The sequence below is a fragment of the Bos mutus genome, chromosome 1 (genome assembly GCF_027580195.1).
Source record: "Bos mutus isolate GX-2022 chromosome 1, NWIPB_WYAK_1.1, whole genome shotgun sequence".
Classification (NCBI taxonomy): domain Eukaryota; kingdom Metazoa; phylum Chordata; class Mammalia; order Artiodactyla; family Bovidae; genus Bos; species Bos mutus.
The window spans coordinates 86997241-87015980 of record NC_091617.1 but is presented as its reverse complement, the minus strand read 5'-3'; the positions used below and the strand labels follow the sequence as shown (position 1 = coordinate 87015980).

General features: G+C 40.0%; 1 protein-coding gene across 1 annotated transcript in view; it reads left to right on the top strand.

The window, feature by feature from the left end:
* Positions 1–2522: 2522 nt before the first annotated feature.
* PIK3CA (phosphatidylinositol-4,5-bisphosphate 3-kinase catalytic subunit alpha) overlaps positions 2523–18740 on the top strand; it is a 93058-nt gene continuing 76840 nt past the window's right edge. Inside the window, exon 1 of the mRNA XM_070372985.1 lies at positions 2523–2888. The gene's annotated coding sequence lies outside the window, so the exon portion shown is untranslated. The remainder of the gene's footprint in view (positions 2889–18740) is intronic.

Here is an 18740-nt window from a genome sequence, read left to right as displayed (position 1 = left end):
AATGGAAAAAAAACAAAAGGCAAGTAACTATTATTAAATACCTCCAATGTGTTAGAATGGAACAACAGTGTCACCTTGGACATTCTACCTCTTTACTTTAGAAAACAGCTCTTTAATTCTAAAGTATTCCATTTTTTTTTTTTGTCTTACAGTCTGAGAATCACAATTTCAATTATTCCTATAAAACATTCTTCTTTCAGTCTCAAGACCTTAAGCAACACATTTCATCATATAGAGGCCTAACATAAACACTGAAGAACAGTGCAGACACCTTCAGAAGCAAGATAAAGCAGACAACATATCAATGGTCACCATATAAACCAAATACAGCAATTGTGACTTCAGCAGTAAACGTTAATCCTGTACCATTGAGTAAGCATACAAGTACCAGGTATAACATTTTCTGTTGTGAACTGCTTGCATTCTAAGTTGCTTTAGTTGTGTCCGACTCTTTGCGACACCATGGACTGCAGTCCACCAGGCTCCTCTGTCCATGTGATTCTTCAGGCAAGAATACTGGACTGGATTGCCATACCTTCCTCCAGGGGATCTCCCCAACCCAGGGATGGAACCTGAGTCTCAAGTCTTCTGCACTGGCAAGCAGGTTCTTTACCGCCAGCGCCACTGGGAAGCATGACACATGTTGTGACACGTCATTTCTTAAAGGCAGATTGAAAAGTGGAAGAACGTGAAAGTCACTCAGTCCTGTCGGACTCTTTGTGACCCCATGCACTATACAGTCCATGGAATTCTCTAGGCCAGAATACTGGAGAGGGTCGCCTTTCCGGTCTCCAGGGGATCTTCCCAACCCAGGGATCGAACCCAGGTTTTCCACATTGCAAGTAGATTCTTTACCAGCTGAGCAACAGGGAAGCCCAAGAATACTGGAGTGGGTAGCCTATCCCTTCTCCAGTGGATTTTCCTGACCAAGGAATCTAACCAATGTCTCCTGCATTGCAGGCGGATTCTTTACCAACTGAGGTATCAGGGAAGCCCAAAAGGCAGGTTATCACATAACAAAAATCATATAACGCATGTACCATCTATTAAAATAAATTTTAGAAAAAAACATGTATTTACCGCAATTTTCCCCCACTAAGGACCACCTATTAAGATCTCACTAAACTCTGGGCCTGGGAACACAGATTTGGGAAATGCTGCCTTAATGTTTCCTTTGAGTAGTAATTCAATATCATTGCTTTTTTTGGTTTGTTTAAATTCCTTTCTCTTCAGCAACACAGTGTTCTGAAAGTGCTGAAAAATACTGGTTCAAGAAAAATATTTAGAAACTTAGACCCGTGAAATATGAGATGAAAACCAGAGCTTAAGAAAAGAGAGAAAGCACAGGAAATACAGAAACACAGTCAAACGAAACTATGACCACATAAAGGAATGGTTCTTTTTTAGAACCACATCCTTATGTGTGGTGTTTGAGCAAAACTGGTTATCGGTCAGCTTTCTGCACTGAATGACAAGCTGGACTGTAACATCTCCAGGGCGGGTCACTTTCAAGTCCTCTACTTAAAATGCAAGAGAGGGCCCGAGTTTGAGGACTTGTATTGCAGATTTCTGCTAATCACTGTTTCCACGTCTTTTTAATACAATGAAAGGCCGCTAGGGGGAGAAACACGCCTAAAACCTGACCCTTATCAGTAGTGATCTCAAAACGTAACAGATCCTATTACTCTCCAGCAAAAAGAAGCTTCTATGGCACGCAATATTAAACCACCACCCTGCATCGAATCTGGAACCAAAATGGTTTTTCTAAAGTCTCCGTGGGCACTAAGCGAAAAAAGCACGTGTTCTGAATGGTCAGAATGGAATCCTACAAGCTGATTCAGACCTGAAAAAAGGACATTGCAAAAGGTCTCCCTGAGTGAGTCAAAGTATTGCAGAGGGCTATGGCAGCGCATTCCTCTTTCGGGATGGGCTACAACTTAACCTTACGTTGGCAAAAGGACGCGAAGCAACGTTTTGTAAAGGCCTTCTTTCTAGTATCGATATCCATTTCTGGTTAGCCACTGACGGAGGCGGTTAGCCACTACGTTCCCTCCCCTCTCCCCTAGACGAGAGTCTCATTTCCTCTATGGGCGTAAAAGTGAATGGACCCGCTTGCTCCCGATACGCCTTTCTATATCTCAACCCAGCCCTACAGCTCGTAGAAACAGATAGGCGCATCCCTGCTGTTCGTACACCTATGCCTCCACAAGATGGCAAAACACCCTCGCCACTGCAAAAGACGACAGCGTTAAATACCAGCGCGGCACGAAAATGAGCCACAAAGCCACTCAAACTTCGGGCACAAAACCAACGCGCAGGCGCACTAGCACACTGTTACCCGATTTGCCCACTTCCCCCTCCTGGTCTCCGCAGTTTCACTTCCCCTCGTTTGGTCCTCTGCTTCCGGGGCACAGTAGGCTCGGCCCCTCCTCATCTCTTACCCTCCTCTACCCGAGGAGGGGGGAGTCGAGGGGGTGGGGAAGAGTTCGTTGTTTGTTTACACGATGTGAGCGGAAAAAGAGACCAATAAAGTTTATTCTGGAAACAAAAGGAAAAAAAAAACAGGGGTGACAGAGAAAGGAGACGGGGGCGGGGGCGTGTGGCGGGGGCTAGCTAGGAGAGGCAGCGAGAAGGAGAAAGCGGCAGTTCCGGTGCCGCCGCTGCGGCCGCTGAGGTCTCGGGCTGCTGCCGCCGCGGCCGCTGGGGCTGGGGCCGCCGGCGAGGCAGGGCTCGGGCCCGGCCGGGCAGCTCCGGAGCGGCGGGGGAGAGGGGCCGGGAGGCGGGGGCTGTGCCGCCCGCTCTCCTCTCCCTCGGCGCCGCCGCCGCCGCCGCCCGCGGGGCTGGGACCCGATGCGGTTAGAGCCGCGGAGCTTCGAGGAGCCCCGAGCGTGAGTAGAACGCGGACAGGCCGGGAGCGGGTGCGGTCGGGATGGGGCCGGGTGGGTGCCGGGGACTCTCGGGCGCGCCCGCCGACTTGGGCGGGGGCTGCCCGCCCGTCGTCTCTCCCAGCTTCGGCCCGCAGGAGAGTTCGCCTGCGATCCCCGCTCTCCTCCGCCTGCCGCTGGCCTCACCCAGATGCAGAGGCGAGGGCTCGCCGCTCCCTCTTTTCTCCCTCTGGCCGCCGCCTCGCTCTTCGTTTCCTTCCTCTCCCATTTTTGGGGATGGGGCGGCTAGAGACTGAGGAAGTGCGCCCAGGGCCGCCGCCCCGGCCGCGATGGCTAGGTCCCCCGCACCCTTGCACATCCACCCGACCCGCGAGCACCGCGGCGTGAGCGATCCCGGGTGCCAAACCGTGAGCTCTTCCTGAGGGGCTGTCACGCCCGAGGACTCCGACCGCGCCAGCCCGGCGACCCTGCGTTTGCCTCATACTGGGTTTAAATCGCCCGGCTGGGGCTTGGAAGGCTACATCCCTGTAGCCCATAGTTCCTCTCCCACCCTTCAACTCGAAGTTGTTTTTTTCCTTTTAACCGAGACAATCAAACGTATAAACGTATTGGATATTTCATTCATAGACCTGAGACGTTGTCTCGCGATTTGTGTCTTTAGTAAGTCTAATATGTGATGCCTGCTTTATAGCTCCTAAGTGGCTCGGAAAGGTAGGGTAGCGCCCAGAATTGGACTGTGTAAACACCAGACGTTCAGCCAGTGTGTTTTGATCGCGGCTTGAGGGGTTTATTTTAGGATGCTAAAGGAATAGTGGTGATGATGGCTAGTTACCAGGCTTAGGAATCGAAAGCTGTTTTGGATGTCAGTAATTGGGAAGCTGTTTACGTACTTATATAAAGGGTAAGGGGAGCGCAATAAGAGGGGCTTCTGTGAAAAACAGCCTTCGTATTAATGAAGTAGAGCTGTGATTTCGTTTGGTGAAGCTTCCTCATTCCAGCACTGCGCCTTTGGGCACATGCAGTACATGGGTTTGCTAGATGATGTTTTGAATCGTAGTTTGTGAGGCCTGGGAGAACCCCTGGAAAACTTGGGTAGGTAAACTTCTGTTAACTCAAGTCATCGGGTAATTACTATGGCCACATTTGAACCACTGTGGGCAATACCGGTCGCATGTTTTCCTGCTCAGAAGCTGGGTTCTCTGGGTATTTGCTTACATTGCACTGTACAAAATTTGTTTATGTACTGGATTGCGTGTTGTTAAGGAAAGACCTACAAAATACTTAAGATACCACGTTGCTAATTTAATTTGTATAAGTCACAGCACGTCTTTATTAATGGATCCTAGAAGCAACTGTAGTGTAAGAATTTGTTAATATGTCTGTATTCAAGTTTTAACATTTTTTAAGACTGAATCATTGAATTCTGGTTGACAGCATAGATCTCTATCTAAACATCACATGTTCTGGAAAATTTTAATTATCAGATTAACTGTTCTGCAGTGTCATCAGCGAGAATTATCTGAAGAGGGCCCAGTGGGGGTGTGGGGGGGTGGGTAGGGTGCGGGGTACTTTGTTTGGTTTTCTGAGTTTTCTCATGTCACCTTTTTGGATAAAATTAAATTTCATCTCTAAGTTTTTTCAAAAGTTTCTTATAGGTTTTTCCATCATTGTAAAATAGAGTGTTTTCCTATTAAAATCACGAAATAGATGATTGAAAGAAGTGATAGCACATGGTAACAGTCATAGCATCATGGGGGAAATAAAAAGAAAATGAATGAATAATTAACTTAATATTTTATCATTGATTTTATGAATATAAAGTTTGAAAGACATTCCGATCAGTTTAGTTCAAGAATTAAAAATGAACCACATATAAATGCAGAACAGTGTTTTTATATGTCTAAAGCTTTTTTTTCTCAATTTTTAGTAAGTTAGATATAGCATTAAGGAGATGTCACTAATACAAATGCTGTAAACCCAAGAATTACTGCATGAGTGTATCTTCTCATGGGCTAGATATATGTGAAAGGAGGACTGTAAAAGAGCAATCAATGGCTTTGCCTGGGAACAACCTCATCTTAAAGCAGAGTTTCCTTCCTGTCAGTATAAGAGCCTCTCCATCCCAAAGAAGTATTGCCTTAAAAAAAAAAAAAAAAAGGTAAATTTACAAGTAAAATACTTAAATAGTAAGATAGGTCATACATTTCCTAAAAGAGTTCACTTTGTTTCCTTTATTGAATTAAGATTTTTTAACATTTACTATTACCATTTAAAAGTCATTTGCTCTGTTGATCTGTTTATTTGAAAAGGGCTAACTTAATCCTGTTTGATCTCTTTAGCAACAAAAATAGCATTACAAGGATCACTTCTCTATTTTATTATTTAAATATCTTGAATTTCAAGGGAGGGGTGATTCTGTAAATGAAATGTGTTTCTTAAGCATCATAAAAGATTTTATCTCTAAAAATATTTATGATCCTTAAATTTGTGCAAGTTTAGAAGCATAAATCTTAGAAAATCAAGGTTTATATTAGTATAGTTATTGAGCTGTTTTTTTAAGTATGTTTGTCTTGAGCTACAAAACAATCCTGTAGAGAAGGCAGTATTGCTGTCTCTGAGAAATGACATTTTAATCTAAGGTCAGACAAGTATCAGGTGACAGACTCATTGACAAAATGAATGCTTTGTGACTCCTTTCGTTTTATTATGCTACCTCTAACTTGCTCCAGCCTGCTTTTTTTTTTCAGCCTGCTTTTTTATAAGCCCATAGATCACCTTTTCCCTTATTTGTAATAATAAATGGATGTGTTTAATTCCCCCTATAGCTTAAACAGTGGTTTTTTATCCTGGCCACATATTAGAATCATCTAGTTAGCTTTTTAAAAATATCAGTGCCAGGGTCTCCTTCCTGGAGATTCTGGTTTAATTGGTCTGAGATGGAGCCCAGACATCTGTTTAAGTTCCCCAGGTAATTCTAATAGACACGATTGTAAAGCCCTTGCTTTCTAAGACCTGTATAATTTGTTTCTTTTCTTCTAATTTCATCTCTCCTTTTTCTTCCTACAGCTCCCTTGGCCTTTTCCTGCTTCACATGCCAGTGCTATTTGCTTTTCATGAGACATTTGCACACTCCATACCCCTTGTTTAACTGGCTGACTCCTCATTTTTCATATCAGTTCCTTTGAAAAGTCTAGTCTGGGTCAGGTGCCCTTGCTTCCTGTTCCCATAACATCTTGTGCTCCTACTGTCAGAGCATTGACTCAGTGCATTGGCAATTGCCAATTTATTTGTCTGTATCTTCCACCAAGATGTAAATTTCATGAGAACGCTAGGGGTTTTATCTTATACAGTTATGTTCTCATTGTCAAGCACAGTAGCCAGTACATAATAGAGTTATTCACTGAATAAATATATTCACAACAGACTTCTTTACAACAATAATTTACAAATGCCTATTGAGTTTTTATACTATATTTGTTCACTAAAAATATACACCCCTAACCTGCCACACAAATGTATTTTAATTGGAGACATTTGGGATGTTCTAAAGAACATATAAATTATATCAAGAGTGACACTCAAACTCCCCCCACACACACACCCCTCCACACAAATAATTAAACACAGAACTGTACTAGAAATCAGGAGATGTGAATTCAGATCCTAACCTCACCACAAGAGTGTGTCCTTGGGCAAGTCTCAATCTTTTGGGGCCTCAGTTTCCTCACCTGTAATAGGGGAATTGTACTGAATGCTCTACATGGTACTACTCAGTGCTTTAGCCTTAAAAACCTATGAGTACTAAAAATACTGACTTTGGGAAATCTGAACCTCCTGTTGGGCTGCTGTCTATGGGGTCGCACAGAGTCTGACACGACTGACGCGACTTAGCAGCAGCAGCAGCAGAACCTCCTTGGTTCAAACCCTGGCTTCTATGCTTACTGGCAGAATTACTTTGGACAGATTTCTTAATATGTATAATGAGAGTAATTACTACTCAACAGAGTTGTTATTGTTTTTGTTTTTGTTGAATTAAATGAGTGTCGATCCAGGAAAGTTTTGGCCAGGATCAGATGCCTAATACATGTTCATTTCCTTTCCCCTTTGAAAGTGTTAGATCTCATGAGTGGACTTATCTAAGATAAGAAAAAAGATAGTTTATGTAATATATCCTGTTTTCCACTTTGCTGACTGCTAACTTTACAGGTGTGACTAGGGACCAAGAACCACGTGGCTTTTAGTTTCATTTTCTTAGAACCCTATTCCACTGTCAAACACCCAGGTGTTAGTTAACCTGCCTGGGAAGTAATTAAGCCTTGAAGTTTGAACCATGACAGGAGTGTCCCTGGTAGCTCAGTCGGTAAAGAATCTCCCTGTAGTTCAGGAGACCCAGGTTTGATCCCTGGGTGGGGAAGATCCCCTGGAGAAGGAAATGATAAACCACTCCAGTGTTCTTGCCTGGAAAAATCCCATGGACAGAGGAGCCTGGCGGGCTACAGTCCATGGGTCCCAAGAGTCGGACATGACTTAGTGACTAAGCCACCATGACAGGATAGCAAGTATCAAGCTATTTATATATCATAATACATAATATGGAGGAAGGGAGACTGAACTGATGCCCTTATACCATCGCCAAAGATCAGTAAAATCAGATTTGACCATTCCAAAAAAATGGAACAGATTAAAACTAAGGATAATTTACAAAAAAGACTCAGATTTTGGTGAAGTCTCTGTTTGCCAGACCTTAAAATTCAGGGAGTTTTTTTTATTTAGTAAATTTTAGTAAAAATTATTTAGTAAGTAGTAATTTTATTTAGTAATTTCCAGGAGATATAGGAAGTTTACCTCTGGTCAGGACCAGTTGCAGAAGATTGTTCTCGACATCAGATTAGCAGTTACAGGTATCAGTTAGCAAACTGAAGTTATTGATATTTTTCTCTGGGAGTGTTGTATCTTAATTTTATGTGTTTATTTTAACCTTTATTTATTTGATAACCTTTATTTATTTGGTGACACAGTGTAACAATAACTCTGCTGAAGTTTCTTAATGCCAGTCTTATTTTTGTATAAATCAAATTGACTTGTCTGAGTTTTCCTTTAAGTTTATGTCTTTGTTTTGTTTTTAATTTTTTAATGACTTTAGCGTATCATTTATATATTTATTTTTTTTTGTTGGCCACACCTCAGGGCATGTGGGATCTCAGTACCCCAATCAGGGATCAAACCCACACCCCCTGCAGTGGAAGCATGGAATCTTAATCACTGGACCACCGGGGAAGTCCCTTAAGCTTATGTTTAAAGTGAACTTTATTATCTTTTAAGAAAAGATACTGTAATAAAAATTAAAAATAGTAGTTAGGAGAAACTGAAGTCTTAAGGGTATAAAAAAGAAGCATGAGGCAACACACAGTGAAGTCTAAGGATTCGACTTAAAGGCTTGTGGTTTCCATCGTTCAGAAAGGTTATTCAGCCTTAGATAAACTGATAATGTTTTATAGCCACTTAAGTTATTTGTATTTAATCCTTTATTAATATGAATCAGTTGATACTGGTTAACAAATTTTTATGTGTTCTCTCTCCCTGTCCTCAACTGTACAGTTTGAGTATAATGTCAAAATACTTTAATAAAAAGTTTCTAAGTTTATAATAGAAGTGGTGGCTTAGAGCTTTTTCTTCAAGTTTAATGTTTCTTACAGTGAAACTGTTTTTAGAATGGATTATAATGCTGTGGTTTGGATGGCTGAAAGACCAAATTCCAATCCCAAACTGCTACTTTGTATTTGTCTATAGGGGAAAGGAGGCAGACCATATCACATCTTTCCCGCTCTTTAATATGCTACTTTATAGTAACTCATATAATTAATGAGATAATTTAAGTAATCCAAGTTCTATACAATTATTTAAAAGAAAATATATACATACTAATTATTTTAAATTTATACCTAGTACAGGAATAACACACTTCAGCGTTTGGTCTGACAATTAAATACTCATCTCTTCATATCATTTTGCTAGTTAGCTTGATGGTTTATCTAAATTACAGTCATTTATAAGAGGTTACGTTTTAGTGTCTTTTAGTATTAATATTAATTGGAATTGTTACAAAGGAATCACTGTGTTAGGGCCAGCATTACCATTTGAAATAAGTGTGGGATTTTTAAAAAGGTAGAAGTTAAGTATTCTCACAGACCATGCTTATCTGGTACACTTTATCTGGTACACTTCAGATTTTAAATATTTGTGTAGTGGAAACCAAGGAAGTCAGTGTTGTGATGTAAAAATAGCTGCATTAGGATAGAAACATTCTGTTCTGATCATATTCTCTTGCCAAACTCACCAGGGGTTAGTAAAATTCTGTAGAGAGATGCACCTTATAAAGCATTATAGAGATTTAAAGCAATATTATAAGGATGATTTTAAGCATAAAATTTTTTTTAACAGGAGGAGACTGTGTTCATTCTTGTATCCTTAGCACCTAGCATAGTACCCAAAAGTTGCTGCTGCTAAGTTGCTTCAGTCATGTCTGACTCTGTGCGACCCCTTAGAGGGCAGCCCACCATGCTCCCCCATCCCTGGGATTCTCCAGGCAAGAACACTGGAGTGGGTTGCCATTTCCTTCTCCAATGAATGAAAGTGAAAAGTGAAAGTGAAGTCGCTCAGTCGTGTCCAACTCTTAGTGACCCCATGAACTGCAGCCTACCAGGCTCCTCTGTCCATGGGATTCTCCAAGCAAGAATACTGGAGTGGGGTGCCATTGCCTTCTCCAATGCGTGAAAGAGAAAAGTGAAAGTGAGGTCGCTCAGTCGTGTCCGACTCCTAGCGACCCCATGGACTGCAGCCTACCAGGCTCCTCCGTCCATGGGATTTTCCAGGCAAGAGTACTGGAGTGGCTTGCCATTACCCAAAAGTAGGTGATCAGTAAGTGATATTTTTGCAGTGGAATCATAATTGGGGATCAAAACACTTATCTATCAGTTAGTAGCTGTATACTTTAAACTATCTGAAAATTAATAAATTGCTGTGTGTCAGTTGATCATTTACTGTGTATAGATTCAAATTATAGGAGATGTTTTTCTATAAGTAAACTAGTTGCATATTTCTATTGATGTTTGTAGACATGTTTAACAAAGATTGATAGGTTAGGAATAGCTATTTCCTAGAAGAACGCTGAATCAGGAGTCTGAGAATCTAGGTTCTATCTAGCTCTTTGGCCTTAGATCTTGACCTCTTAGCACTTGTTTGATTCCTAGCGTTTTAAAGCCTATTTTTTATTTCAGGGAAGAGTAAGTAAGCCATTCCCTAGAAGGAAGATGGCCTATCTCAGTTTATTATTATCTTCAGAAGAGAAAATCTCTTTTATCTACTTGTTTATAAATTTGCACGTATTTGAAGGCCCTTCTGTGAAATTCTGACAGAAAAAAACTGCCATCAGAAAAGAATGGACTGGAAAGATTTTTTGCTTTCTCTCCAAAATTGTCAGGGACTTGGGAGGATCAAACTTACAGCAGGCGTGCCCTTTTTGATTGTTGGCACTGAGAGCAGTTAAGTTTCTGACAGACATTGAGAGTAGATCATCCGTTGCACTCCAGTTGCCAGGGTTTTGAAGGCTCGCAAACCTGTCTCAGCACCCTTAATAGCCATTGGCAATCTTCCTTACTTTAGTTAAAGACTTCTAGGAAAACATGTCCCATTATTTCCTCTGGTAACCCATCCCACTAGTTGGTTTTCAGAAAATACATTCTAATCTTAGAAACATAATTCCAGAGGCATAGTAAAAGGCTCTTTTTTCTAGATGTGTCCTCTGTTGTGCATAAAAATATATGAAAAGATGACAAAACTAATTGTCCTTAATCAGGAAACAGTGATGTTTCCTGATGTGTATGCTATTGATTTGTTGTTTCTATAAATGTTCAAACCACTCACTTTCAACTTTTGAATAGGTTTTAACCAGCAAACCGTTCAGGTAATGAGATATTATGTAGAATTATTTTGATTATGTACTTCCTTTTTCAGCAAGCTAAGCAGATTTCTGTTGTTCTTCTTTGACAGATCATGCTTTTCCAAGTGCTTTTCTGTTGGACTTACTGCAGGTCTAGACCTGAAAGTACTGTTGCATTTTGAAACAATTGATTGCCTTTAGCCTGAAAGCAAGTGAATTGTGTGTGTGTTGGGTTTTTTCCTTAGGAGGTTAACCTCTTGACAGGTACAAAATCCTTCGAGTTTTCTGCCAAATAACCTACTATTCTGGAATATAGATTTATGGAACATGTCATCAAAAGTAAATCAGCATTAAAGGTAAAAATTATTGGGAAAAAGATTTAAATTAGGCACTATTGTAAAGTCAGTATGAAATCAAACTACATATGACAGCAAAGAAAGGAAAAATTATATTTTCACATTGTCATTTTATACTTATTGTAAAGATTAATAGTAACATCATTTTATTTTCCATATGAAGATTTCCTTAAAATCTAGTGGCTTCTTTTTTTTTTTTGCAATTGATACCTTGATAGGCAGCATCTTAAAGTATTTATGAAAGTGATATTTGTATTCTTTTTCTATATACCAATTGTAAAAGTTGGACATGACTTTATCAAAGCAGTTTCTCTACTTGATAATTAACAGTGGTAGTAAAATTCAAAGCAGTTTATAGTATTAGTAATGTTATGGTTCAGAGACTAGTAGTTTGTTTTCTCTTCAGTATAAGGGACCAACTTTCAACTTCCTTAGTGATATTGTAGGACTTAAGATTTACTCAAAATCACTGTGAATAATTTTGACTGCTTCTATGCAATGAGAGCCTAAAGCCTTGTGTTGTTCACAGACACTACTTATATACAGCTAAATGATCTACTGATGTGCAGTGACTAAAGCACAGCTAAATGGGTCATGTGATGGTGTTTTGTTGAGTTTAAATATCAGATACATAAATCTGTTGAGTACATTCCTCTTGCAGATAATATTTTTCCCCAGTCACAATGGGGTCAAGTAGTCTTAACAGAATATTTAAAGTCAGAACAGTCTTAGAAAATCCATAAAATCTGGTCAGTGTGTGTAGGCTTGTTTAATTTTTCTTTTCCTAAATATGTGTCACAGTGGCTAAGAGCATGTGCTCTGAAACCAGACTATCAAAATTACTAGTTTTGTAATAGCAAAATTATTTACCTGTCTAGGTTAAATAGTGTCTTGTTCATTCACCAAGTTGTGTCTGACTCTTTGCAGCTTCATGGACTGCAGCATGCCGGGCCTCTCTGGGTTAATATATAATTCCTTGTTCGTAGAAGAGGGATAATAACAGTACCTACATCATAATACTATAATGAAGGTTAAATGCCAAATACATGAAAGCATTTAGAACAATACTTACTATCAGCCTGCCAGGCTCCTCCATCCATGGGGTTTTCTAGGCAAGAGTTCTGGAGTGGGTTGCCATTGCCTTCTCTGAGTACATAGTAAGCACTCAGCAAATATTTGTATGCTACTTGAGAGCGCTAACCATGTCATGTTCATTGGTTCATTTTGGGGTTTTAACATTTTGTAGTGAATTGAATCCTGGCCATTTTGAGAATTTACTAATGGATCCTATCTCTGAAGAATGAATGATAAGGTTCCTATCTAACAAACATCCGGAGAAGGCAATGGCACCGCACTCCAGTACTCTTGCCTGGAAAATCCCATGGACGGAGGAGCCTGGTAGGCTGCAGTCCATGGGGTAGTCCAAGAGTTGGACATTACTGAGCGACTTCACTTTCACTTTCATGCATTGGAGAAGGAAATGGCAACCCACTCCAGTGTTCTTGCCTGGAAAATCCCAGGGATGGGGGAGGCTGGTGGGCTGCTATCTATGGGGTTGCACAGAGTCAGACACGACTGAAGCAACTTAGGAACTGCAGCAGCTAACAAACTTCTTGACATAACTGCTTGCTTTTTGTTCTACTACAGTTTTTTAAAGTTTCATACTCAACTCTGAGAATTCGAGTTCAATTTCATACCTAAGAGAAGTTAGCATGTAGAGATTTAATGTGATTGAAATGAGGGATTTGTAGACAGAAAGGAATTAAGTAAATGGACGTACATTTTTCACATCTGATCTCAGCTTCCTATGGATTAATTTTCCCTGTCCATTCGTAGAATCTCAGAATCCCCAACAGATAGCTTTTTTCTTTTTTTATTGAAGTATGACTGATTTACAATATTAAATTAGTTTCAGGTGAACAACATAGAAATTCAGTGTTTTTCTAGATTATGCCCCATTTAAAGTTTTTATAAAATATTGGCTATCTTCATATGCTGAACAGTATGTCCTTACAGCCTGTTTATTTTATATTTATTAATATTTAGCTCTTGACTTCCTACCCCTATATTTCTCCTCCACTTCCTCCCTCCACACTGCAAGCCGCTAGTTCTCAATATTTGTGAGTCTGTTTCTGTTCTATTATATTCTGGCGTTTATTTTTTAGATTCCATGTGTAAGTGATAACATAGAATATTTCTTGCTCTTTATGACTTATTTCACCAAGCATAATACTCTTGAGGTTCATCCATGTTGTTGCAGATAGCAAAATTTCATTCTTTCTATGGTTGAGTAATATTCCATTGTATGCATACATACCACATCTTCATCCGTTTTCATCTGTTGGTGGACACTTAAGTCGCTTCCATCTCTTGGCAGTTATAAATAATGTTAGTATGACCCTGATGGCTCAGCTGGTAAAGAATCCGCCTGCAGTGCAGGAGACACAGGAGATGTGGGTTCAATCCCTGAGTCCGGAAGATCTCCTGGAGGAGGAAAATGGCAACACACTCCAGTATTCTTGCCTGAAAAGTCCCATGGACAGAGGATACTGGCAGGCTACAGTCCAAAGGGTCCCAAAGAGTCAGACATGACTGAGTGACTAAGCATGCAATAGTCATGAACATTAGGGTACATGTATATTTTTGAATTATAGTTTTGTTTTCTTTGGATATTATACCCAGGAGAAAAGGAATTGCTGAATCACATAACAATTCTATTTTTAGTTTATTGAGGAACCTCCATACTGTTTTCCACAGTGGCCACACCAATTAACAGTCCCACCAACAGTGTACAAAGGTTCCCTTTATTCCACATTTGCACAAACATTTGTTATTTGTGGTGTTTTTGATGATAGCCATTCTCACAGGTGTGAGGTAATATCTCAGTTGTGGTTTTAATTTGCATTTCTTTAACGATTAACAAGCTTGAACATCTTTCTGTGTGCCTGTTGGCTGTTTGTGTGTCGTCTTTGGGAAAATGTCTGTTCAGGTCTTCTGCACACTTTTTATTTGGGTTTTTTTTTTTTTTTGGTGTTGGGTTATGTGAGCTCTTTATATGTTTTGGATGTTAGCCCTTATCGGTCATATCATTTGCAGATATTTTCTCCTATTCTGTAGGTTGTCTTTTTGTTTTGTTAATGGTTTGCTTTGCTATGCAAAAGCTTTTAAGCTTAATTAGGTTTCACTTTTGCTTTTCTTTTCTTTGACTTTAGGAGACAGATCTGGAAAACGCTGTTACAATTTATGTCAGAGATTGTTCTTCCTATGTGTTCTTCTAGGAGTTTTATGTTTTCCAGTCTTACAGTTAGGTCTTTAATTCATCTTAAGTTTATTTTTGCTTATGGTGTGAGAAAATGTTCTAATTTCATTCTTTTGCTGTTCATTTTTCCCAGCACCACTTATTGAAGAGACTGTCTTTTCTCTGTTCTATAGTCTTGTCTCCTTTGTTGTAGATTAATTAACCATAGGTGCATGAATTTATTTCTGGGCTCTTTATTTTCTTCCATGAACCTGTCTGTTTTTGTGCCAATACCTTGATGATTTGATAACTGTAACTTTTTAGCGTAATCTTAATAACTCCAGCTCTGTTCTTTTTTCTCAAAATGGTATTGGTTATTTGGGATCTTTTGTGGTTCAATATAAATTTTAAGATTGTTTGTTCTAGTTCTGTAGATGTCTTAGATATTTCAACAGGAATTGCATTAAACCTGTAGGTTGCTTTCGGTAATATGGACATTTTAGCAACATTAATTCTTCTAGTCCATGAACACAGGATTTTTTTTATTACTTTGTATTATCTTCAGTATCCTTCACCAGTGTTTTATAGTTTTCGGAATATAGGTCCTTCATCTCCTTGGTTAAGTATATTCCTTGATAATTTATTCTTTTTGACGTGATTTTAAATGGGGTTGTTTTCTTACTTTCTAGTAGCTCATTATTCAGTTCAGTTCAGTTCAGTCGCTCAGTTGTGTCTGACTGTTTGCAACCCCATGAATTGCAGCATGCCATGCCTCCCTGTCCACCACCAACTCCCGGAGTTCACCCAGACTCACATCCATCAAGTCAGTGATGCCATCCAGCCATCTCATCCTCTGTCGTCCCCTTCTCCTCCTGCCCCCAATCCCTCCCAGCATCAGAGTCTTTTCCAATGAGTCAACTCTTCGCATGAGGTGGCCAAAGTACTGGAGTTTCAGCTTTAGCATCATTCCTTTCAAAGAAATCCCAGGGCTGATCTCCTTCAGAATGGACTGGTTGGATCTCCTTGCAGTCCAAGGGACTCTCAAGAGTCTTCTCCAACACCACAGTTCAAAAGCATCAATTCTTCAGCACTCAGCCTTCTTCACAGTCCAACTCTCACATCCATACATGACCACAGAAAAAACCATAGCCTTGACTAGACGGACCTTTGTTGGCAAAGTAATGTCTCTGCTTTTGAATATGCTATCTAGGTTGGTCATAACTTTCCTTCCAAGGAGTAAGCATCTTTTAATTTCATGGCTGCAGTCACCATCTGCAGTGATTTTGGAGCCCAGAAAAATAAAGTCTGACACTGTTTCCACTGTTTCCCCATCTATTTCCCATGAAGTGATGGGACCGGATGCCATGATCTTAGTTTTCTGAATGTTGAGCTTTAAGCCAACTTTTTCACTCTCCACTTTCACTTTCATCAAGAGGCTTTTTAGTTCCTCTTCACTTTCTGCCATAAGGGTGGTGTCATCTGCATATCTGAGGTGATTGCTATTTCTCCCTGCAATCTTGATTCCAGCTTGTGTTTCTTCCAGTCCAGCGTTTCTCATGATGTACTCTGCATGTAAGTTAAATAAGCAGGCTGACAATATACAGCCTTGACGTACTCCTTTCCCAATTTGGAACCAGTCTGTTGTTCCGTGTCCAGTTCTAACTGTTGCTTCCTGACCTGCACACAGATTTCTCAAGAGCCAGGTCAGGTGGTCTGGTATTCCCATCTCTTGAAGAATTTTCCACAGTTTATTGTGATGCACACAGTCAAAGGCTTTGGCATAGTCAATAAAGCAGAAATAGATATTTTTCTGGAACTCTCTTGCTTAGTGTATTAAAAAAGCAACCGACTCATATAAACTAATCTTGTATCCTGCAGCTTTACTGAATTCATGTTCTAATAATTTTTGTGTAGAAACTTTAGAGTTTTCTATATATAGTATCATATCATCTACAAATTGGAGAAGGCAATGGCAACCCACTCCAGTACTCTTGCCTGGAAAATCCCATGGGCAGAGGAGCCTGGTAGGCTGCAGTCCATGTGGTCGCTAGGAGTCAGACATGACTGAGCGACTTCACTTTCACTTTTCATTTTCATGCACTGAAGAAAGAAATGGCAGCCCATTCCAGTGTTCTTGCCTGGAGAATCCCAGGGACGGCGGAGCCTGGTGGGCTGCCGTCTATGGGGTCATACAGAGTCAGACACGACTGAAGTGACTTAGCAGCAGCAGTGGCATCTACAAATAGTGAGTTTTACTTCTTTCCTTGCCTGATTTCTGTGGCTAGGACTTCCAGTACTGTGTTAAATAGAAGTGGCAAGAGTGGGCATCCTTGTCTTGTTCCTGGTTTTAGAGGAAAAGCTCAAAGCTTTTCACCATTGAGTATGATATTAGCTGTGAGTTTATCATGCTGCTGCTGCTGTTTTGTCAGTAAGTCACGTCCAGTCCTTTGCGATCTCATGGACTATAGCCTGCCAGGCAAGAATACTGGAGTGGGTTGGCATTTCCTTCTCCATGGGATCTTCCCAAACCAGGGATCAAACCCATGTCTCCTGCTGGGCAGGTGGATCCTTTACAACTGAACCACCTGGGAAGCCCTGGGTTTGTTGTAGATGGCCTTTATTATGTTGAGATATGCTCCCACTATACCAACTTTGCTGAGAGTTTTTATCGTGAATGGATGCCAGATTTTGTCAGATGCTTTTTCTCCATCCATTGAAATGATCATGTGGTTTTATCCTTTCGTTAATGTGGGATATCACACTGATCTGCAGATATTAATTATCCTTGCATCTCTTGAATAAAACGCACTTGATCATGGTATATGATCCTTTTGATGTATTTGTAAATTCTGTTGCTAATATTTTGTCAAGGATTTTTGCATATATATTCATCAGCGATATTGACCTATAATTTTCTTTTTTTGCAGTATTGTTAGTTTGATTTTGGTTTCAGGGTAATGGTGGCCTCATAGAATGAATTTGAGAGTGTTCCTCCTCTTCAGTTTTTTTGGAATAGTTTGAGAAGTATGGATATTAGCTCTTCTTTATATAATTGATAGAATTCCTCTGAAGCCACTGGTTCTGGACATTCGTTTGCCCCCCCAGCAACTATCTTAATAGCACTGTACCATGGGGCTTCCCTGGTGTCTCAGTGGTAAAGAATTTGCCTGCCAGTGCAGGAGACGTGGGTTTGATCTCTGGGTCAGGGAGATCCCCTGGAGAAGAAAATGGCAACCCATTCCAGTGTTTTTGCCTGGGAAATTCCACGGACAGCAGAGTCTGGGGGGCTACAGTCCATGGGGTCGCAAACAGTTGGACACGACTTAACAAATAAACAACAAATTGAAGCAGTAATTGTTACATGCTACTAGGTATTTCCTTTCCCTGTCTGTCTTCATGCACTAGATGGTGATTGTGTCATATTGTCACATAGGCGTTGTGTTGCATGGCTTTTGTAGAGTTCTCATGTCGTGTTTTAAAGCTTCTCCATTATACTTCCTGTGAAGTCTTAATGAATACAGATTTAACTCTTGTGACTCATTCTGTTCGTTACCTAGTTTACACTGACTGGACATTGTATAAATCTTACAAGTCATTTACATGAAAATAAGGAAAGCAGTCATGTGTTCTGAATATTTTCATCAGTTTATCTCTTAAGTCTTTGCCTTAATCACTAAGGTAACTAGTTACCTAGCATCATGGATGGAAGTTTATGTGGCATCACCTACCTGGTTGCAGTACCATGGTTGGCACCGTATATAAATGAGACAGTTAGTATTTATGTTTTTGGTAACTTAACTCTGTGTGAATTTGTTTTCTTACCTCTTTTAGCTTTTAACAGTTTTAACTAGACCGCTCTTGATGGTCATACAACGTAATTTATTTTTCTCAAGTTGATGATCCATAGTCTATCATATAACAGGAAAATAATAGCAGTAAAACCTGCACACTTTAAAAAACTTCATATATTATTGGAATTAGTTTATATAGAGATTGCTTAAGAAAGTGTCTATCATTTTTTGCATAATTGTTCAACATTTTCCATTATTAGTTGCTCTTAAAGAATTGTTAGCATACTCCCAAGCATTTTTTATGCATGTAAAACTGTATAGAATTTTGTGTCTTTGGGGAGGGGAGGAAATGATAGGCATAAGGAAAAGTTTTTTTAAAAAAAAATGGCAGTGGACTGCCCTTGTACTGACAAAGAATTAATTGACAGTCTGTGGGAGAAAGTTTCTTTTATTTTCTAAATGTACCTATTAATATATAAATTTTTTTTAGTTACCTCAAACCCAGCAGCAGCAAACTTTAATATCATGAAT